We start from the raw sequence: 24,351 nt of genomic DNA, 5'->3' as shown, positions 1-24,351 counted from the left end.
CAGAATGAGAACACCTGAAACCACCATTCTTTCTTAATTAATGCAAAATAAAGTGAGACTAGGGGATCATTAACTATACCTTCCACTTTGATTCTGTTTGGAAATTAGTGAAAATATGTAACTATTAACTTTAAAAAAGAACAAACATACTTGCACATACACCTGTTTTTCTGTTTATTCATCTGTTTATCTCTCATCTGTCTATGTGATCTATCATCTCTCTACATATATACATGAAATACAGACATTAGTTAAAATCCATCTCTTTTCTGTCTTTCTGCATTTAGATATCTTTAAAACATAGTTTTATTGATTTCAGAAAAGAAAGGAGAGGGAGAGTGTGATAGAAACATCAGTGATAAAAGAGAATCATTGATCGGCTGCCTCCTGTACACTCCCTACTGGGCATTGAGCCTGCAACCCAGGCATATGCCCTGACCAGGAATTAAACGGTGCCCTCCTGGTTCATAGGTCAACACTCAACCACTGAGCCACACCAGCCCGGCTGCATTTAGGTATCTTTAGAAAGATTCCTTCAGAATGAAAACTGTTGATAATCTATTTGCAACAGATTATTAGATTTCTTTATCCCCATGATAATACTTATTACTCACTCTTTGAACTTGATAAGCGCAAGATTTCCCCTTGAGCTGTTCACAAACACACAACAATAAAACTTTAAGTGGCTAGGAACCACAAACAGTGCTCCTCAATATATTCATTTAAAATGATTTGACCTTACTAGCTATATACATCTATTGAATCTTTATCTATGAATTAACATCCACTGATATGCTGGGCTTTTGCTGTGTGGCTCTGTACATATTGAGAAACCTAATTGGATGTGTTTTTGCACAGCTTAAATCATTATTATTCTTTACGATTCCACAAAAGCATGCATTAAGGTAGACTTGCCAGGGAATAATGAGCCTCCTTTTGCTAAGATAGGACCCACTCCATTAAAGCATGTGCTCGTTAGCGCATCTTCATTTGTGCCTCCAGTGGGGACCACGTTATGAATCATCATTTAGTTTTGGAGCAGATGATGTATTAAGAAATTCCAAGAAAACTTCAAGCCATTAACGTTTGGGCTACTCCAGGTGATTCCAGAAAGCATTTTAGCATCACCATTTTATATGTAATGGACCAAGAAGAGGGACATCTTACTTCTTATTTGCAAACCTGCTGTGATGAGCTTCCGACAGTCACAGGAACCGAGGAAAATTGGCCCAAAACACCCTTTGGAAGGAGGTAAATTGAGGTCGGCTGGCACAGAGGACATTATCTCATACAGAGAAATTATTATGGGTGGCTTTTTCAGCCATGGGCCCTGGTACCACTCACTAATAGACGGAATTTAGACGAAATGGCCAGTGTGTTTAATGTGCTTACTCTTACATAAGTTTGGAAAGTAGAAATATTTGAAACATAAAGATGAATCCATTGCTTTCTAAGTATCACTGGAATTTTTAAAAAATTATTTTTATAAGAGTACAATTAATTTTTTTTTCTGTTTTCTATGTTGCGTTTTACTCACTTAAACCTCACAGCAACCTCAGGAAGTGGGCATGATATTAACCACTAAACAATAGATATACTTTTTCTTTTAAAAAAAATAAGATTTTAAAGTATTGAGCAGACCTTAAGATACAGATATTTTTTATAGTAGGGTAAAAGGCTGGGATTGTTGAATGGAGATTGAATCAGCTTTTGAAAATAAATGGTTTAGTAAAACAAGGCATTGCTTTATTTTCAGTTTAGTTCAGCAGTAGGTAACGCTACACATATTTCCTTATATCTTCTATGTATTTCTATGTCCTCTTTCTAAAGCGAATTTGGGTAAGAAAGCAGTGCCTGGACATAAGTGGAAGGAGGTGGGCAGGAATCAGTAAGGGTTGTGCTAGATGTGAAATTAGGTGAGTCGGCTTCTTCTTCCTCTAGACCAGGGGTGGGCAAACTTTTTGACTCGAGGGCCACAATGGGTTCTTAAACTGGACCGGAGAGCCGGAACAAAAGCATGGATGGAGTGTTTGTGTGAACTAATATAAATTCAAAGTAAACATCATTACATAAAAAGGTACGGTCTTTTTTTTGTTTGTTTTATTCATTTCAAACGGGCCGGATCCGGCCCGCGGGCCGTAGTTTGCCCATGGGTGTTCTAGACTCATTTAAGGACATAGGCTGGGAAATCAGGTGATGCGTTTTTCACTTTAAAAAGCTTATTATATCAATGTAGAATCTAGTATGGAAAGAAGCAAGACGAGGGACAGATACATAAGATACAAGAATAATCCAAGTTAAGGAGGTCACAGTTCTATTCCAGGTCAGGCACATGCCCTCATTTCAAGCTCCATTCCCAGTAGGGGGCGTGCAGCAGGCAGCCAATCGATGAGTCTCTCTCATCATTAATGTTTCTCTCCCCCTCTCCCTCTCCCTTGCTCTCTGGAATCAATAAAAATACATTTTTTTTAAAAAAAAGAAGAATCCAGGTGAGAGGAAAGAGCAGCAAAGGAAAAATTAAAGAAATGGACATGCTAGAGAAAAGGATTTCCTGATGAGTGACCGAGGAGCAGAGAGAATAGGAAATGCTTATTACGAATCCCCCTGGAAATATCAAGGTGAGCCGATTCTAGAGTCAAATAGAAAGGACAGAACTTGAGATATCAGATTGGAAGGAGGAAAACCAGAGGAGTGTTGGCCTTTTAGACCAGCCCAGTGTTTAGCAGGGAAAAGATCAGTTGTGTCAGGTCATGCAGAGACAACACAGAGATGCCCATGACAGCCTCGATGGAGCTGGAGCGCTGGGTTCAGACAGGGTGGGATTTTGTCAGGACCGTGTAGCAAAGACAACAAAGTTCAGAGAATGGATAGCATTCCAACTTGTCCGGGTCAGAACATTATCTGCTTGGAATATTTGATCTGATTGATCAGTTGCAAAAAGAATCGTCTATTTCAGTTCATGTGAATAACATGAGACCTGCCAAATAACACTGTTGAAAGCACAGGCGCTATTTAGGGGAATGAAACATTTTTTAACGTGTAATTAGAGAGAGTGCTTTGCCCCTTTGATGTTTTAGTTGCCTTCCACTTGTTTTGCCTTGAGTTTTTAAAAAATGCTTTTGATCATACTGCTTTGGCGGAGTTTGGAAGCCTTCGGAGAGAAACGACTGCTGTGCCTGTGAAATCATTTGTAGGGAAACTAGAGCGTGTAGGAATTGAATTCCCACTTTATTTCGCTGGCCAGTGTTCCTGAATTCCGTAATATGCAATTATCGGAACGGCCAGCATGAACACCACGGCAATAGAAATAGGAGAGCAGGCCTGGTGTTCCTGCTTTTGAAAAGTAATTACAGAGTTGCATCGAGGAAATAAGAATCGTCGGTTGAACAATACTAAAGCGAGGCTAACTAGGAAGACTTGAAAATTCTACAAGGGGACGTCAAGGCTGTTTGGACTGTTATGCGCAAAGCAGGTCAACAGAAAGCTGTTCAACATAATGTCTGTGAAAGCCGCTAAATTACTTTCTTCCCATGACTGTGTGCACGCTTTCTTAGAAGGCCAATTTGGGCCTGACATGGAGAGATAGGGAAAACATGTTTACTTTTATATTTTTTAAATTATCTTTATTGTTAAAAGTATTACAGGCGTCCCCCTTTTTTTTCCCCATTGACCCCCCTCCATCCTGCCCCCAAACCCCTAGGCCTTCAGCACACTTTTGTGTCTGTGTTCATGGGCTAAACATTTTTAAAAGTGTGTTTTAGTTTAGAAGCCCTGCCTCACCTTCTCAATCACCTACACCAATGCATAGTTTTGTTTCCAACACATCCAGGTCTTTTAACACTGACATTAAAAAAACACAAAAAATCAACCCATCCTGTGGGCGTGGCTCAGGAGGTCACAGTTCAATTCCCGGTCAGGGCACATGCCCAGGTTGCAGGCTCCATCCTCAGTGTGAGACATGCAGGAGGCAGCTGATCCATGATTCTCCTCACCATTGATGTCTCTGTCTCTCTTCCCCTCCCTTCTTCTCTGAAATCAATAAAAATATATCTTTTAAAAATTACAGGTGGGGACTCCCTTACTGAAGTCCGGAATGCCTCCTCCTGAAAGCCCTCACATTAGAGCCACTCTGTCTGTGGGAGCCCCAGTGTTTATATCTGAGACGATTCAGTTGATTATACCTTCAGAAAGGGCTGAAAAAAACCACTATAATTTTCTCTCTGTGTTAATTGTTCTCCCAGTCTAGCTGCATAACTTAAACTGGAGAGGGAACCCAACATCCTCTCTATTCCTTTGCAGAAGCAGTTGATAACACTCACCAACAATATTACACAAATAGTTTTCTATCATGTCCTTAAATGTCTTTCCGTAATACTGTGAGAGTTAACGTGCCTGTTTAAAATTACTATCATTTTCTTCTTGAGCTTCCTATTTTTAGAATTCAGAATAGAATATATGATCCTACAACTTCCACTGGTCTGATTTAATACTATTTGCCCTGATTTATATAACAAAATTGAATATGATGGTGAAGGCTAGAGGGTTTTTTAAAGGACTCTATTGTGTTCTATTTCAAAGTGTTCTGTTCCCCCTATTCAAAGCCTTTCAGCTTCATCAGTTAAAGATCCTCTTCTCGCTTGGACCCATTTTAATCAGGATTTTGCCCACACTGCTCCATGAGCACTCTTCGTCATCTCACCCTTGGTGTCCATGCTATTAAGTCAAATGATGAGTTCTCAGTCCTCATCCCACGGCCAACAGAATTCGGCATGGAAGTCAGCCGTATTATTTTTCATTTGACAAAAAACCCACAAAACTCCCACTTTCCTGAGTTAACCCTGATTTTACTGTCCGCTTCGTCTCATCTCTGCCTCTTCCTGTTCTACTCACCTTCCTCATATTGGCAGAGTCCTGGAGGGTATGCAGCGAGGTTGCAGGTCAAGAGGGAAGGAGAGAGCGTGGACGTGGAGCTCTGCCTTTGCCTGGATCAGGGTCTGTGGGTGGGAGCCTAGGATTTCATTAGTTCACTGTGGATGAAACTAAAGCAGAGGGATGGCAATTAGGCGTAGAGGGAAAGCAGCGCCCTCATGTGGGCAGTTGTCTAGGTTACCCAGGACTTTCTACAAGAAGAGTGCCTTCTGGTAGTGTGTGGTCAGTAACTACTTGTAAGAAAACAAAGAAAATGCAGTAAGTATTCAACTGGTAGCAATTTTGTTCTTTTGAGCATTGAAAAGTACTATCATTTGCCTGGCTGGTGTGGCTCAGTGGTTGAGCGTCAACCTATGAACCAAGAGGTCATGTTTCAACTCCCTGTCAGGGCACATGCCTGGGTTGTGGGCTCAATGCCCAGTAGGGAGGCATGCAGGAGGCAGCCGATCCATGATTCTCATCGTTGATGTTTCTCTCTCACTCTCCCTCTTCCTTCATCTCTCTGAAGTCAATAAAGCAAACATTAAAAAGTACTATAATTTGCTAAACTGGGTACCTAATAAGCCCCAAATATATATCATTGCATTAATAAACAGATCTCCTCAAATGAAAGAATAAATAAAAATACTTAAAGAAATAGAAAAATTATTATGAGATTTGAATAATTGCTTATTTAGATACTTACCTAATGTTACTGAGTACTTCCAACAAAGGTAACCATGTAGACAGATATTTTACAGAGGGAAAAAGAAAACTATGGATTATATAAAACAAAAACAGAGACCAGAAGCTGAGAGAGGAGGACTCCTGTGAATGCCTGCTTACCCTTTACTTTCTAGCTTCATATTTGCTGTTATTTTCCTTCATTTATATATACCAAGGTGACAGCAATGATTCTAAAAATCCTGAAAGAAAAATTAAATCACCAATTTTTAAATGCACGGTGATTTATAATTTTGGAAAGTGCAGACAACCAGTATCTCAAGTTATAATGCTGTACATTTTTAAAATCACGAGGACCAAGTGGAAATGTTTGTAGAGGTAATATCGCCGCTTCGGAATGCGTATTGACTTTCGCAGCCCATTTCCGGTGGCTGAATGAAAATAATATTTGCCAGAGAGACTGCTATCGTCTCAAAGAAAACATATGCCTCCTAATTCTATGTGTGCAGGAAAAATAAGCATGCCCTATGTTATAAAAAAATCCCCATTAACAGTATGCTCTACATCATCAGCCTGCCAGAGCCAGCGGAGATCCAGTGAGACACATTCTGTAACAGTTCGTCACAAAACATTCATGAAAAGTTACGCTTGGCCCCGTGACCTCCAGGTCAGACCTTGCCGCAGACAGTCTCCATGGGACACAAATGACACCAGTGGGGCGGATTCTTAAAAATATTCTCAGCTGAAATACGACGGTCATCTCTGGACTCAGTTCTGTAGCTCAACTCAAATATCTGCTGTACAGATAAGCAATGAAATTGGCCTTTCTGGGGCTTTTGTAGTCACACACACACACACACACACACACACACACACAGTCCTAGCCTGAAATTAGAGTTAAATGCTTAAAAATGTGCAGGCCACCTCAAAACAATTCCAGTTTTTATTCATAAACTGAGCTATTCAATCTGATAGGCAATATTCACATGTTCCAATCTGTACAGAAAAAATGCAGAATTAATCATCACACATAGCACAGATCAGAGGACGCCGTCTCATTCATCACTGAGCTCTTTTGATTCCTGCGAGTTGCCTCACATGAGCAATTTTGTGCAATATTCTCAGGAAAAGAATCAGAAGGTTATTGCATCTCCCGGAGAGAAACAGTGGGGATCTTCTCTAAGCTGTTCTTGATTGTCCCATATTCTTTGAATGTTTCTCTTGCAGAAAAAAGAAGACTAGAAAATGTCCCATCTCACATTGATTTTTCCATGAAGCCATTTAGGGCTAATAAGCATAGACAATTTTTATATATTATTTTTCAGGCTGCATTACTTTATACTGCTATTAACAGAACTATGGAGAATTAAATAGTATGTGATTGCTGCCACTCCTACTTATAGGATGCTTCTGAATACTGACATTTTTTTTAAAAGTTAAGATGCTATAGAAACATTCAGTCGATTTGCATATTACGCTTTTATTATTATAGAAGCCACACTGTTTTAAATATCTCTTTCATCATCTATTAATAATATATTTTGATCCCATCAGCTTAACTCACTTCCCGTATTTTTCAACTCATTTGAAATTGTGTCTGCTGGAAGAGATATTTCTGTCCATGATACAAAATAGGGACAATTTGAGGAAGTCTGAGAGGCCAAGGGTAAACATATCATATCAATAAAACAGAGCCACGTGAATGAACTAATGATAACGGGTGGAGACTGATGTGTGGGCTAGGAAGAGTTTGAACTAGAACAAAAAGAGTCAGGACATTGTTGTTGACCCTGCAGGTCGATTCATATCGTTTGGTTTTGCTCTCTTCGTTTATAAAATGGCTGTAACTTTCCTTTGCATGATCTCACTAAGTGTGAGTGAAGTAGGTGGAAATGTCTGGTCACGTGTGGTGCGGTGTGTGTATTTGGATGGTCATGCTCATCATTTAAATATAGGCTAAGCCAAAAGAGCACGTTTCTTTTTATTAAGAGCGTCCTAACCATTGATCTATCTTCGTATATTATCTATTTATCTAGAAAAAGAAGCAGTCTAATTAAGAAGGAAGTTACTTAATGTGCGTTTGTCTGTATGCATACACATTTTGCTCTTACTACACATTTCTCTGCCAGTAAAGTGAGGAAAATACAGTTTGCAAACATGACAAACCCAAGCATCCAAATGAAAACACTCCAAAGGGAGTGGTTTTGCTTAAAGACAAACCGAAAAGCCGCTGTGCCAGACTACGGAGAACATTACACCGCAGCGGCCGGGCCACACACGCATCATTTCAGTGAATGCAGCTCACAGGCTGCCGGTGGCATTGATTTTTACAAACCAGGCTTCTTACGGTGGTTGCATTAAAAAAAAACACAAACCTTCTGCAGAAGAACTTAAACTTGCTTTAAGATGCTATCTTTTAAGTTTGAAAGGAAGGGTCCTTCTTACACTTAATTGAGTTCCTTGGGTTTTCTATTGTTGTAACACAGAGATACCACATAGATAATAGAGAACAATGCATAGTACAAACTGGAAAATCTACAAACCAGCCCTAGGGCAACAAGCTTCTTATTTAAGGTGATGGATGGATGGATGGATGGATGGATGGATAGATAGATAGTTATACATTCAATAATCTTCATTGAGATCAATTAATATGAATTATTAATTTAACAAGTCAACCAACGAAAGAAGAATAACAATATGCCATCTCAGTGGACGCTGAGAAAGCATCTGACAAAATCTAACGCCCTTTTAAGATAAAGACACTCAACAAACTAGACGTAGAGGGCATTTCCTCAACCTCATGAAGACACCTATGAAGAACTCTCCCCCAACGTCATGCTTGGTGATGAAAGGTTGGGTTCTTTTCCCGTAAGATCAGAAGCAAGACAAGGATCTCCACTCGCCACTGCTATTCAACAGTACACTAGAGGTTCTGTCCACAGCAGTTAGTCAAGAAAGTGAATTGAAGACATCCAGATTGGAAAGGAAGACTTAAGATGATTTATATTCATGGGTGGCATAATCTTATCTGTAGACAATCCTACAGAATGCACTAAAAAAAATTATTAGAACTAATAAGTTGAGCAAGGTTTCAGATGCAAGATCAATATACAAAAACAATTTAATTTCTGTATGCTTGCAATGGAAAAACTAAAAATGAAATTAAGAAAACAATTCCATTTACAATAGCATGTAAAAGTTAATACACAATCAAAATACTGCAAAACATGTACTTTGGAAACTACAAAACAGATTTGAAAGAAAATTTAAAAATGGAAACACATCTCATGTTCACAGATCCCAAAATTACAGTGCTCACTAAACTCGTCTAAAGATTCAAAACACAGCCCCTATCAGAATCCCAGCTGGCTCCTCTGTAGAAATTGACAAGCACATTTTAAAATTCATACTGAATGGCAGGAGCCCAGAAGAGCCAAAATAATCTTGAAAAATGAAAAGAAAGTTGTAAGACACAATTCCTAGTTTCAAGTCTTATTACAAAGCACAGTCACTAAGACAGGGAGGTCCTTCACAATGGTAGATATATAAATCAGTGGAATAGAATGAAGAGTCTAGAACTAAAACTATGTCTCTGTGGTCAACTGATTTTCAACAGAGGTGCCATTATCACTTAGCTTCTGTTGCTGTTATATCCGTTTCACTTTGGTATAGCGTAAGTTTAGAGTTTAGATTACCATCTCAATTTTTCTGTTGTTATAGTCTTATTCAAATTATTTTCCTCACCATCATTTCTCACAGGTGTACTTATCAGAGGCTAGCATGAATCTTGATTGTCTGTAGCAATATTAAGTAAAAATGACATAGAGCAAGCACCACCCCGCTGCCCACGTTGTAGATGTTCTACAGTTTTCATTACTTTGGTCACCTTTTGTGGTTAATATTACATGAAAAGTTTTTTCAGCACGCATGTGCTCAGAAATTTCAGCCAAAATCAATCATTATATGATAAAATATGCAGTGGTCTAGATATGGTAACCCCCATTTTAAATTAGATTACAGCTTTAAACTTAAAAAGGAGAGAATAAAAAAGAACACATTACCAATTCTATGAGTTACTCAGTAGCTTGGAACATTACCTCTGGTTAAGAAGGAAACCTTTAAGAAAGTCATTTTTCATTCCCTGAGAGGTGTAATTATTTAACTCATTAACAGGAGTCAAACTGACTGCTAATTTTTTAGTGATTCATCCCAAGTCACTGAAATGCGAATATTTCTCTAGCACATCCTTTCATAAAGGCAGCTTTAAAAACTGAGAAATGGCGCAGGACAATAAATTTCTAACACTAATGGATGTTCTTTTTTTCATGCAAAAAGGGTAACCTGGAACACTTATTAGAGAAACTCAATTCATCGCAGCAGGTGTGAAAACCTGGTGCCATCAGAAAGTTACAAAAAAGCTGATAGTACAGCTCTCATTAATCTCTCATCGAAGATGATAGAAATGCCAGGAGCCCCTAAAAGGCCATACTGCCTTTAAAGGTACTACTTAGAAAGCCAATTCTTTCTTCACATTGTACTGCATGGATCCAAAGTCACATGAACCTCAGCTTTCTTTTCCTGCTGCTTCGCTGTTCCATGGGTAGACACTGACTCACAGTACAGTGGCATTGCCTGTATCTAACACTGAAGACTGGCTGTTGTGCACAATAAAGGCAATCGGATAATAATTAAATAAGATACACTTTTGTTTATCTTTACTCTTTCATCTTTATTTCAGATCTTCCTTTCAGCTGAAGAGAATGCATATCCTTCCCACACACACTCATTCGTATATGTATAAGGTTATTTTTATTGACTCTAAGATGTACATGTTCCCATATTATTGCCTTTCTTTTAAAAAATATATTTTTATTGATTTCAGAGAGGAAGGAAGAGGGAGATAGAAACATCACTGATGAGAGAGAATCATGGATTGGCTGCCTCCTGCACGCCCCACACTGGGGATCGAGCCTGCAACCCAGACATGTGCCCTGATGGGAATCGAACCCTGACTTCCTGGTTCACAGGTTGACACTCAACCACTGAGCCACACCGGCCAGGTGCCTTTCTGATATTAGTAGGCAGGAGTACAAATCTGTTTGTCCCTGTCCGTCACTGAACATTTATTTTCCTCTTGGCATTTACATCAAAGTGATATAAATATTTAATAACATTCTCTAAGACTATATTGTATTATAGTTCATTTCCCAGGACTTTTTATTTCTTATTGGTACCCAAGATAATGGTAACTTAGATTCAATCAATGGTGCCGCAGGTTTAATAATGTGCACAGGAGACGCACATACACATTTGACTTTGAATTCCCTTCCACGCACCTTTTCCCTCAAACCAATTTCATTAAAAAGTGGTCTGTACTCACCCTGCCCATTTCCTTCCTGCACATTCTGTTCAGCTTACTGTCTGGATATAACATCCCGAGAAAATGTCAACAATGACTTCTGAATGTTTAGTTCTGACCCTTTGTGTCCTTCCCACACTTAACCGTTCATGTGGAGTCAGTTCTTGAAGGAACACAGAACATGCTTCCCAACTTTTCTTCAAAGCACCCGGGTTCTTCACCCCGCTTGTCTGGAGAAAGAACTAGAAAACGTTAAAGATAAGAATGAGTGAAAACAGGGCTTAATGATGACATTTTAGTAAATGAGAAAAATTGACCTCAAAATTTTAAATATTAAGTATTATGAATAACTGAGATACTGCTGATATTACCATAATACAAATTAAATTATAGACACGTTTAGTGGAACGAAGGGATTTTTTTCTAATATAACTGCTAATGAAATATTTGGCATCTAAGATGAGCCTAACATATTTGTATGCAGTGCCCTTACAAAGAAAGCAGATAGAATAGCATCGTTTTCAAATTACACATCATGTGAGATTGGATTTTAATATGTTTCCGATTACCTCCACAATGATACCATTATAACACTGCAACAGTGAACATGTAATTCCAACAAGCATCCTATTTGTGCTTCATAATAAAACAATATTTACATTGAGATTTGGGTGTTATTACGCCGGTGTTTTATTTACACTGGAGTTATAACAGTAATAGGAGGCTAATTCACATTCAGCCTAATTTCATTTTCAGGAACTTCGCTTTTATACATATTTGCATAATTTCTAGCAAACAGTCATCTCAGTAATTCAGCTATGTTTATACCCTCCTCGAATCAGGTCACTCTCAGCTGCAGACAATGTAGATTAACCTCTCTCGGAGCTCAGGAGCATCACTGTGTTTGTTGTTATGGATACGGCAGCAGGTAAGGCAGTGGGCAGTCCTCATTGGTCAGCTGAAAGGGACCGTCATGGTGGCAGCAAGAAGGAAATTGTGCTGTGGAAAAGCAGAGCTGCTCCGCGTGATTGCGAGCACTGCACACCGCAGAGTGATAATGAAAGCGGAATCCCTCCTGGATTTCTAAGTTATTGTTTTCTTATGCTAGAGCATTTTTTAGATTCTTCCATAGATCCTGTGAGTGCAGGATTGGACCCATCGAAGGCGGTTACTAAATGCTAAATGAGTTGACTGTAGCCTAAAGATTACTCATATTTAGCTAATACTATATTCTCTCACAGGATGGATTCATTATTATTATTATTATTATTATTATTATTATTTAAAAACATTTTTATTGATTTCAGAGAGGAAGGGAGAGAGATATAGAAACATCAGTGATGAGAGAGAATCATGGATCAGCTGCCTCCTGCACACCCCACAGTGGGGATGGAGCCTGCAACCTGGGCATGTGCCCTAATCAGGTACCAAACCATGACCTCCTGGTTCAGAGGTCATTGCTCAACCACTGAGCCACGGCAGCCAGGCATGAATTTTTAATATTTTATAAATGTGACAATTTCCAGTACTTATGTTACTTAGATGTTTAATGACACATGAGAACCCCTTCCCTTTTTGACACACGTTTAAGTTTCTAAGTAAACAACATGTTAGAAATATTCTGCTCATCCTGGGACTCAAACCTCCAACTCAAGTTGAAGCCCTGGACCTGCGCTAGCCATGTGAACTTCAACAAGTAAATCAACCTCTCTTGACTTAATTTATTTTCTGTTCAAAAAGGAAGTAGTAACCACTCTTTATATTAAATTGTCATTCTCAGGGTTGATGATATGATGTCTCTAAAATTACTTAGTGAATTCCAAAGCACAATATTTCATTAAAATACAACTGTTGTTTAATGTTGCTTGACGAAAATGAAACTCCACTAAATTAATTAAGTCAATGTTGAGAGAAAATGTTTAATCCATCCTTTGAAGAGTCCAAGTAATGAAGTCCAATTTGTTTTGCATTTTTTTCAATATGCCCCAAACCCGATCAATCAAAAGGGCATCAAATGGCGGAAGAATCTGGTTTAAATGCAGAATAGTCCTCCGATTTCCTGGGCTAAAAATCTTGTAAGATAGTCTATGTTCAAAGGTCTACATGTGCACCCATCCCATTAGAAGCTTCACGTAGGCTTTTCGTCCTCATGGCTGCTGCTGCTGCTGCTAGTATTGCTTATTTGTTATCATTGGGCAAATTCCCCGTAGTAAAGCGTACAGGGCCCAAGTCATGGGGTGTGAAGCTTTAGGCATGGCTTGTTTGGGTGAATCATCGCCAGAGCTGACTCCTAACATCGTTCACCATTCGCTGCAGACACACGTAGAAACACATGCTGTTCATTCATTTCCCATCAATGGCTGTGTGAGAAAAACTGTCCACGTGAAGTTGCCCGGGGCAGGGTCACCCTGATCTCTCCAGGGCCCTTTCCCTTTCGCTACCAGGAAACCTTCTTGGTCTACATTCTTGCTTCTGTTGGAGGATGTTTTGAACTGCCATTTCCCTCCACACTTGAAATAGCTGGCAGCATGTATATATACACAGCCAAACCTACCCTTTCATTTCTTCCCAGACTCAACTTACCAGTTAGGGGAAGGGGGGAGGAAGGAGGGAAGTCCAGCAGAATCAGCACCATGGACAGCAGCTCCTGGTGACATCATCCAAGACATGGAAACACTCAACTCTCATTTGGGGTTCATGCTGCAGAGATTTTAGGTATCCCATAGTCCGCTCAGATTTCCCACCTGTTTTCTCATAAAACTGAAAGTAGGCAACTGTTGAAATTTTAGTCTGTTTTTACTGAAACTTGTTTCTCATTTGTCACATCTAGAAAGACAGGATGTAACCGCCCGTTGAGGAAACAATGTGAGGTTAACAGAGTCATTCCTTTAAACTTTATTCTTCTGTTTAAACTGCAAAGTATTATCTATAAAACTTCCCTCATGGCACATAGTATTTACCTATTGGATTGCTATATATTACCAACTTGAGTTTCATGTTATTGATAATTTAGGTTGAGTACAGAATTGCACACATTAAAATAACATAAATCAGAGCATTATTGTTTTATTATGACATTTCTGTTTTCATCATTTGAGTAATTCAAGAGTAATATTAAAACAGACTTGACATTTCACTACTTCAGAAGAATAATTTATATAAACAAAATATCGTGGAAACCTATGTTGCTTTAATTTAGAAATTCTTGATACCCTGTTGGTTTTTGTACATGGCATTCTTCCATATTTTTTCTCTCAAGCAAAATCTATTCCTCTTTATTTATTAGCTGCTTGCTAATACACAGACATCACAATACACAATGCACAAGAACACGTATTGCCCTATACTCCTTCAGTGGTTCATTGTCATTACTTAAAAATATGTCAATAAAAAAAGTGTTCTCCAATGAAGACTGAAGTTTAACTCATTAAATGTGAAAGGAAAGCCTTCTTACTAGCAAACAAACACACCTCCTTTAAGTCACTTAGGTCAGTGCAAACTGAGGGGGGGGGGCGGTGAGAACCTTGTGCATCAGGAGGGTGCTAAAATGTGCGAGCGACAAAGAAAAGCACCGAATATTAAGCATAATGATCTGCACCTGGTTTCAATCCCAACTCTTTCCCCAGCATCAACCGTTTTGGAACATAAATCTTAGCGCCCGCACAGCTGGAATATAGTGCAACTTTCCGGAGGGTGGCGAGTCATTAAGAGCACGCAAATAGATCGCAGTGTGACGTGGTGAGGTTGAACCCCGCAACTGACTGAGGTGCTGGGGGCGGGGGGGGGGGCAGTTAAAATAGGTTGGCTTTGTTCAGAACTCTTTTTCTTAAATAGCCTAAAAGTAAATACAGAGAAGATCATTTCAGAGCCTGCCTGGGATTGACTTACACGGCGAGTCTATAATACAGAGTCATTACTATCTGCGTTGGGGCTGTTGCTGCTGTCCGCAAATGAGCCCGTGCAGGACTCGAAGGGTAGAGATTCCGCTACCAGGGGAACAGACTTGAATGCCTACTTATCTTTTAATGACTTCCTGCAGGCAGAAACCTGGAACCAAAACCCGACTGACATCTGCTTGCCGGTATGGGTCTTGTTGAGAACCCCAGTACTAGGTAATTATTCATTATTTGTTGGCAGAAGGGTTGTGCGGCTCCCAACGTTTTGCAACATTTAAGCTATCATAAATAAAGGCATAAACAAAACCCTTCTCCTACATACTCATTTCTACAGAGCATCAGCAAAGCAAATGGGAGAGATTACAATGATTTACTGCTCAGTGCTGCTTAAAGTTCACATTTATCACGAACAATGCAAAGAAAGAAAACTGTAGCTTTTTACTCTTAAATCAAATGTGATCTTTTAGGGATCAAGGGCATGTCGTATTGTAAATTATGCTATCATGTAAGTCATCTTGAGGAGTATTTTATCCTTAATATTTATTTTTGGGGCACTATGATTTCACTGAAGAATAATGGGGTTTTGACATAGAAAAATGTGGATTTGAGCTTAGACCTGATCTTAGAGATAGGAAAATCACATAGCCTTTCAGAACCTCTTCACTCATGTATTACATGAAGATAATGATAGTTATCTCATGAGGTCAGAGTGGAGAATAAGTTAATAGATATTGGGTATATGACATCACTATCATACTAGTGTTTATTTTCTCCTTAAACTCTTCAACGACTTGCTTTGAAGTGTTTAGTTTGAAGCATATCAAGTAGTTTTTAGCATTGAACAATAACCCAAGTCAATTCAAAGACAGGCTGACGTTGGCAACAAGCCCAACCACAAATTCAGCACAGCCCTGCAGTTCTGGAAACCCCAGACAAATCTAAGGAGTTTGATCACTCTCTACGAAGGGTTTTGACCTCAGAAGAAGGCAGGGACAGACAGGAATCACCTAGGAGCACCCAGCCAACCTCCTCTGTAAATGAGTCCCAATAAACAGAGCAAACCTTCCACCTGCCACTTGTGATCCGGGAGAGACTCTGTGTAGCAGGAAAATAACCTGGGGTCCACTCTACCGTGTGTAGTCTGAGACCTCCTAGCTCTCAACTTTGAGCTTAATTCGTGTATTTTTTTTATTTCCCCCCAAAAGCAGACGTCTGCAAAACCAGGGTTGCTCTCCAGACTAACTTCTCACCATGGGCCTGTCAAGTGTCTAATTTGAAATTCAGATATGATCAGTGACATTTATTTGTCCTATGCTGTATTTACTCCCACCCTCCCCCGAGGCAACATGTGCTGGTGGCTTTGTAAATCAAGGGAGGGTGAGTGTATGAAAAATTCAGAAAGAGGCATTTCTGTTAAACACCTTCATGTATTATTCGGTTCCACGAGTCTCTGTAGTTGTCAATATCAAAAGGGAGGACATACAAGGTATTCTTACACAATTTTTAGTGACAAAATATTGACAGACTGAAACAAAATTTTGACTCAATCGTTTTGTGGCCTTGGTGTGAAACAATGTAATTATTTTATTTCACATATATTTGTACAGATTGAATGCAACAAGCTGAAATTTAGCCTGTAGATCCAGAATGTCACTTCAATTCCAGCTCTCGAATTTGAATTCCAGATTTTTATTAGATTCAAACACACCCAAATTTCTATAAGAAATACACTGTGCTAGCCACGATCTCTAAAGCGACAACCCTCTTTGAAGATAAATAAGACTAGCATGTGAATATCTATAAGTCAACCTACGAAGTAACTTTGAAAATTAATAAAAGGAGCTGTGTCATTGTAGAGAAAGCAGCAGGAGGTACAATGGCCTGTTCTATGCCAGGACCTGATGTGTAGATGTCATTTTGATAAACTAGCTGCGTCTCTGAATATCCCCAGAGGATTTCCTTGGCTTCCCTGTGAAGAAGGAGACTTCTCCTCAACATGTAGGGTGGCCCATCTCATGCCTGCCTGGTGGGGAGAATTTTTAGACTTGTCTGACATGACATCTTCCTGAAATCTTTGGTGTACTCTGACTTATGAGTGCCTTGCTTGGAATTACCCGCCTTAGACATCCCTAGGGAGTCCCCCAGCATTTGTTATATGACAAACCATCCATCATCTTTGAACATTTGTATTTCATATGTCAACGCTGGGGGAGGATGACAAGATCCGAATTATGGAATTCCTCTGGGAGTCTTTCTATATTAAAGCAAGGAGAGGAAAGGTATACATTAAAGCTCACTTTTTACATGTCACTCTATACTATACAATTGTTAAGCCTAATTAATATTTCATAATGCCAGGGACTATGAGAAGATTCCTCTTCGTATTCCACATGAGGAAAGTTACGATTGGACACTGACAATCATCGTGTTTCTGGGGTCCATAGCCCTTCAGGGAGAGGTCTCTGAAGTGGTGAGGAAAGAGCCAATTATTTATCAATAATTTTCAGTGGTAGATGTGATTTTTCCTAATTTTCCACATTAAGACAGCTTTTCTTATGCAAGTGAATATTATAGTTTGGAAAGTCTAGCAAATCCAAGATCTGTATGATTCAATGAAGACCTAAGCCTGCCTAACTCCTCTTAAATAATTTGCTAATTAGTCCACTAGTCTACAAACTGTACCATTTGCCATGATTTATTTCCCTTGCTGGTTCCAACACTACACTTTATCTCTCAGCTGGTGTCCTATAGTTTATGTATTTCCTATAATTGATGTTGTTTGTTATGCGTATTAATATGTAGTCTCTGTAATTGGACAATGGTGCTAAATTAAATTAGCATTTATTTTTCCCATCATGTTATGTTTCTTTTTAGCTTTTTATTTCATCATATGTTTTTTATTGTTTTTGTTTTGTTTTGTTTGGAATGGGTGTTAGAGCGTTGAGGCTAGAGATAAAACTGGAATGGGCTTGAGATGGATAGCTGGCAGTGATTTTATGCTCATTATGAGCTAACATTGCTCAGGTTGGCACAAGGTCCAAGGGTGGTGATAGATTGCTCAGGGATGTTATGAAATCATCACAGCAATAGTATAATTGGTGAACACAAATCTACTAAAATATAACTTTTATATCAAGTCCTAAATTATTCAAAACCATCCATTTTCGCAAAAAAAAAAAAAAAAAGGAGAAGAAAAAATTCCCCAAAGCATTCATTCATTGAGTAGACATGGCTTGAGTGAGTTTACTAGTCACTCTATCGTTGAATACTGGCCTGAAAGATTTTTCTCTCATCTTATATATCCCAGCCCTCAATTTAGAATTTTAATACATGCAAATTTTAGAAGAGCAATTTCCGAATTTATAGGAAATGCCAAAATGTTTAGGGTTGTAGTAAGTAACCTTGTTATAATGCCTGCTAGACACGCTCCGTTTATCTTACTTTGGTGCGGCCCTAATATTAAGCTAGTAATCTGAAAGTGTTTAAACACATTGGACTTGAGTGAAGTCACCAGATACTACTCAGCTGTTTCTCACTTGCCCTCCTCACGTGTGTTCAGGGAGCCTCAGGCACGTCATCTTTAGTAGTCTACTTTCCCTTTACTAACATCTTTAGTGTTGATTTTTAATCTGAAAGTCTCTAACAAATGTAGAGGTTTTGATGAGACAAGAAACCAGAAAATGTCAACATCTGCAATCCCAGTTGCCAGATATAAAACACACTGTTAGTATTCTGTTTACTCATAAAGATTTATTCTGCCAGACGGAGCCGAGAACATTTAGATGCATTTCTTTACCGGGATTTCGCAATCCACAAGTAGATATATATATAAATATTGGAAACATTAGCATCTTTGTATATGTGAACAGTCTGTTGAGTACATCTTACTATTCACATTAGGATTGCGAGACTTTCCAATACTATTTAATATTCCTTGAAAACATTTTAGTGTCACCATTTGAGAACTCTATCCTTTAAGTTCTCTGTGTGTCTTTGGAAATTTTATTACAATTGCTATTATAGTAAAAATCATGGTACCTTTATCTAAAGTCCTGATTATTTCCTTATTTCTTATAACAACACATAGTGAGCTTAATAGGCAATTTTAAAGGCTTTGGTAGGTACTGCCTCATCTAACACGACTTCCCTTCTCACACTAGATGATACAACAGTGAAATGCTTATATAAGTTTTGCTCATGTATCTTGCTATCTTCTGTCTCTGGATTTGTGCCTAAGTTATATTCAATAATTAAAATTTAGATCAAGAGTTACTCCAGAAAGCATTACCTAATCTCTCCGGGCCCTCAAAATAAGTGTGCATTGGCCCAAAATAGAACATGTATATCTGTGCGTATTTCTGACTCACTTCAGAGTGATCAGCCGGCCGGTGTTGCTCAGCAGTTGAGCTTCGACCTATGAACCAGGAGGTCACCATTCAATTCCTGGTCAGGGCAAATGCCCTTGTTGCAGGCTCAACCCCGAGTCGGATGTGTGCAGGAGGCAGCCAATCAATGATTCTCTCATCATTGATGTTTCCCCTCTGAAATCAATAAAAAAATATATATTTTTTAAAAAGAATGATCATCATACTTCTCTGCATAGCCCCTGTGACCAGTACAATGTCTAGCACGTGGTAGACATCAAGTCATTTCTTTTTTAATTAATCAATCATCCCACTGACATTCAATCAATAGATTTGATCCTTTATAACAAACTTTCCATGTGGGCAAATATTATTTTCCACTTCATATTGAGCAAAATAAGCATAAAATGGATTACGTGCCTGGAGTCATCCAGCTAGAAAATGTATTCAGGGTTTTCCTGAACCCAAATACAGACCTTATGAATCCTATTACATTAATCTTCTCCAATAGTCAAATGTGACGTAGGACGTCTATGCTGGAAATGGGCAAATGCTCTGGAAAATAGGTTTGGAGCTTAGGAAGTCTTAGGTTTCAATAAATATCACTCTCTTTGACTATATGATATTCATAACAGATTTATATTATCTTTTCCATCTTTTTTAGTTCTACATTTTAAATTTCCTCTTATTTAAAAGTATGCACTGGCTGCCATTTCATAATGCGTGCTATGATAGATAGTTCTTAATAATTATTTATGTGTGGATCTATTTAAGGAGAGAGGATATGAAATGTACAATATTATTAATACATCTTATACATCATTCCAATATTTGAAATACGGTTTTTCAGAGAGCAATTTTACGTGTATGTAAAAGTATTCTTCTTTTTAAAAATCCTGGTTTCAGCGAGAGGAATATTTCTAGAAAGTCAGTCTTTACCTCCCACAATAGCTTCCGTTGTCTTACAATGGCCTTCTCTATCAGGAGAGGGAAAGAGTGGCAGGAGCAGGAGCTTTGGACCCAAACAGACCATAGGTTTGAGCCCCAGGTCCCCCATGTCAGGAGGTGTGAGGGGAAGAACCCTACCTCACTCTGACCCTCAATATGAAATGGAGATAGAAATAAATATACATGCCCTGATCCTGTTACTGGTGGGGCAAATAAGTTAGTGAGCACAACCGTCTTATGTAGTGGGGACGTGGGGACGCTCAGTAACAGAGGCCCCTCTGCGCCCGGCCCTTTGGGAGGGAAATCCTTCCCTGGGACGCAGTGCTAGGAAAGAGATGTTGGGTCTGTCGCAGTGGCCCTTCTACCCCGAGGAGTGGTTTCCACCGCACGATCATCGGCTTTAGACCTGAGGACTCTAGATCCTTAATTGTCAAAAATTGTGTTGTGAGTATATAGGCATGATTACAGGTGTGTTTTTTTTTTAATTTAGAGAGAAGAAATTAGAGAGAGAAAGAGAGAGAGAGAGAGAGAGAGAGAGAGAGAGAGAGAGAGAGAGAGATTTGCTGTTCCACTTATTTTTGCGTTCACTGACCGATTCTTGTATGTACCCTGACTGGGGATCCAACCCTCAACCTTGGTGTATCGGGATGATTTTCCAACCAACTGAGCTACCCGGCCAGGGTGATTCCAGTTTTTAGAACAAAAATAGTAACTCTCCAGTCTGCTAAGGAGAAACATATGATTAAGTTACAAACACTTGTTTGATGTCACTGTAGTTACGTTCTAAACGTTGGCCTCATATTTTTTCATTTTAGTCAACCTGTTTTAGTGAACAATAGACCTTGACAAATACCTACTTCCTGGATGGTGGCTTCAGGTTTCCTAACAACAACAGGCCTAATGGCATCCTGAACCAGGCGATGAGTTATCACCCATCACTTCCGACCAAGTGAAACCGTATTTCCGCGTAGCCGTTCACTGCTGCTAAACTAATTGTCTGTTACTACCACTCTGTTTACTCGTGAGCGCGATTGTGTTCCTCCTGCGTTGAACCACCCTGTGTAGTTAATGACTCCACACAGGCATTAATCATATTCTCTGTCAAGTTGCCTAATGAGGCTGAGGAGGCGGTATCATTATGCGCTAAATTGTATTTTGCCCGACAGGGGACGAAAATTCTCCTTTAATGATTATTAAAGAGATTGGGGAAAGAATAAGAAAATGACATATGGAAAGTGTTCATTTGATTTTCATGTTAGAGGAAAAAATGATTTGCAGAAGGCGAGCTGTCCCTTTCATCTCTTTACCCTCGTTTCTTGTCGAGGTGTAACTGGGACTGTATTACCAAGTTCACAGTTCAGAGTAGAAATGAAAAGTGTACTTTCAGGCACAACCCAGCATCATCCTGTTCTTGCACTAAGCACCCTTTGATAAACTTAACTGGACTGCGTTTGAATAGCAAAAGATTACGTGGCTAGATTTATAGAGGTGGAAATTATTTCACAACTACAAACCTCTGTTGGGATGGCCAACACTCAGCCAGTGTGAATTGTGCCTTCCAATGACTTGAGGCCTATTTTAAAGTTACCAAGAAAATAAAACTAGTGAAAATAGACTTCAGAAAATGCTGTTCAGAAGAGGATGAGCATTGCTGGGTAAGATTTCTCTGGGACATTTGTAATTGGAAATTAGCAATAGTTTGTCTTTGCCCTAAAAAGTAAAGGGACAAGAAAGATTCCATGTTAAAATCTAATTAGTTATGAAGGAGAGTAGAGTCCATTTTTCTTGCCTCCTTTTTCTTATTTTAATATATATTTTTCATTGATTTCAGAACAGAAAGGAAAGGGAGAGAAAGAAATATCAATGTTGAGAGAGAATCATGGATCAGCTGCCTCCTGCACGCCCCCTACTGGGGATCGAGCCCACAGTCTGGGCATGTGCCCTGAACAAGAATCGAACTGTGACTTGGTTCATGAGTCAATACTCAACCCCCGATCCATACCGGCCAGACTCCCTGTTCTTATAAAAACACCAGTCATGGATTTATGGCCTAGGCTAGCTCAGTGTGATCACAACTTAACTAATTATATCTACAAAGAACCTTGTTTTCAAATAGGACCATATTCACAGATCCTGGGGGACATGAATTTGGGTGGGTGGGGAGGGAGCACTATTCAACCCAGTACACCAAGTCCTTCTTGTAACTCTACATTGGTTTTCAACTAGACTATAGTACCAGAGTTCCTTTTAAGGGTGTTGCCAGTAGTGTTACTTGACAATATAAAAGAGGTATGTTTTAAGACTGTTGAGGTTGTTTTTCTTATGTTTAAAAGCTTTCCTTTCTTAATTCAAGTCAAGTTTCTTCATCACAGCTAGATTGAAGACAATATAATTCATTTTCAAGTGACTATTATAAAAAGGTGTGAGTTCTGTGTCTAAATTCATGTTTTTCCATGTGTCTATGCAGTTGTCCCAACATCATTTGCTAAGAAGATACACTCTTCCTTTAAGTGGAGACAGTTTGTTTTAGTTATAATTGTAAACGTTTAATGTTTACTTGTGGTCACACGAATGCTGTGACCTTGCTCCTTGACCGAGTCTTCAGTTTCCCTCCCCAGAGTGGATTCCATCATGTCAAGAGTCTTTTCATCTTTAAAGTTCTGTGACCATGAAATATCCGATTTGAATCGATTTCTACAAGGACTTGGGGGATAGTGCACTCAGGGAAACTTAAAGTGCTGTCGAGTGCAGCATAAACACATTGTCAGAATCATGGGACACATTTTAGGGAAAAGCAAAGGAGGGAGAGGCTCTTGGTAGAGAAAGGGGTCCCTTTGGCTCTACTTATGCCTCTATCCAGCATTTTCCAGTTGTATTTCAAATGGCTCCTTTTGTCAGTATGCTCATTCAAAAAGTGATCTTGCCCTTGCCGGTTTGGCTCAGTGGATAGAGCATCGGCCTGCAGATCGAAGGTTCCCAGGTTCGAGTTTGGTCAAGGGCACATACCCCAGTTGCAGGCTCCCAGCCCCGGTCAGGGTGCATAAGGGAGGCAACCAATCAATGTGTCTCTCTCACATCGATGTTTCTCTCTGTCTCTCGCTCTCCCTTCCACTGTCTCTAAAAAAATCAATGGAAAAATATCCCCAGGTAAGGATTAAAAAACAAAAAAAGTGTCTGAACAATGGGCAGTTTTAATGGCACATTTTTTTTCAAAGCATAATTCTTTGCTTAACACAAAAATTGAAATAGAAGTCCCCAGTGTTCTAATTGCTTACTAGGGAGACAGTGGGCAACCATTTGACAATCTCTGTGAGGCTGTTTTAGGCAATTAACATAGGATTTGAGGTTCACACACGTAAAAAATAACTACACAGCAGACCTGGGTGACACCTCAGAATAGATTGATTTTTAATGTGGTGTAGTGATTAGTCTCAGAGAGTAGAGATCACTGACTATAATTAGTTTTGGTGACTTAGGAAAAATATCATCTATGATGATTGATGATTCTCTAGCTATTTATGTGAGAGCCAGTAATTAAATTCCATTGAAAGCATAGAGGGAGTTTGTGCCATTCTACTTGTGTATCACCCACTTGTCTCTTTCAGAATTCCTCAGCCATGTTTTGGCCACTTCAATTTTATATTCACTATTTACAAAACATTTTTTTAAAATGTATTTGTAGTTATTTCAGAGAGGAGGGGAGAGGGAGCGAGTGAGCAAGAGAGAGAGAGAGAGAGAGAGAGAGAGAGAGAGAGGAGAAACATCAGTGGTCAGAGAGAATCATTGACCGGCTGCCTCCTGCATATTGATCGGCTGCCTCCTGCATGCACCCCCACTGGGGATGGAGCCCACAGCCCAGGCATGTGCCCTGACTGGGAATAGAACCTGACCTCCTGGTTCATAGGTCGATGCTCAACCACTGAGCCACGCTGGTCCGGACAAAGGTGATATTATTTAACATACGTAAATAAAAATTCTGAAGACGCAAAAATGTTTTAAGCAGCTTCGGAAGAGAAATAAAGGGTTGGGTATAAATAGTTTCTGTACATGTACAACATATACTAAGACAATGCCAAAGCCTCACAAACAGTATGCACAGAAAGTATTGCTTCAAAACATAACACATCAAGAAGTTAACCTATTAGAGAGTTATTATTCCTTTATGTGATGGCTAAAGGGTAGGGTGTGG

This window comes from Myotis daubentonii, chromosome 20 (assembly GCF_963259705.1).
Source record: "Myotis daubentonii chromosome 20, mMyoDau2.1, whole genome shotgun sequence".
Taxonomy (NCBI): Eukaryota; Metazoa; Chordata; class Mammalia; order Chiroptera; family Vespertilionidae; genus Myotis; species Myotis daubentonii.
This window is presented reverse-complemented; position numbering follows the sequence as displayed.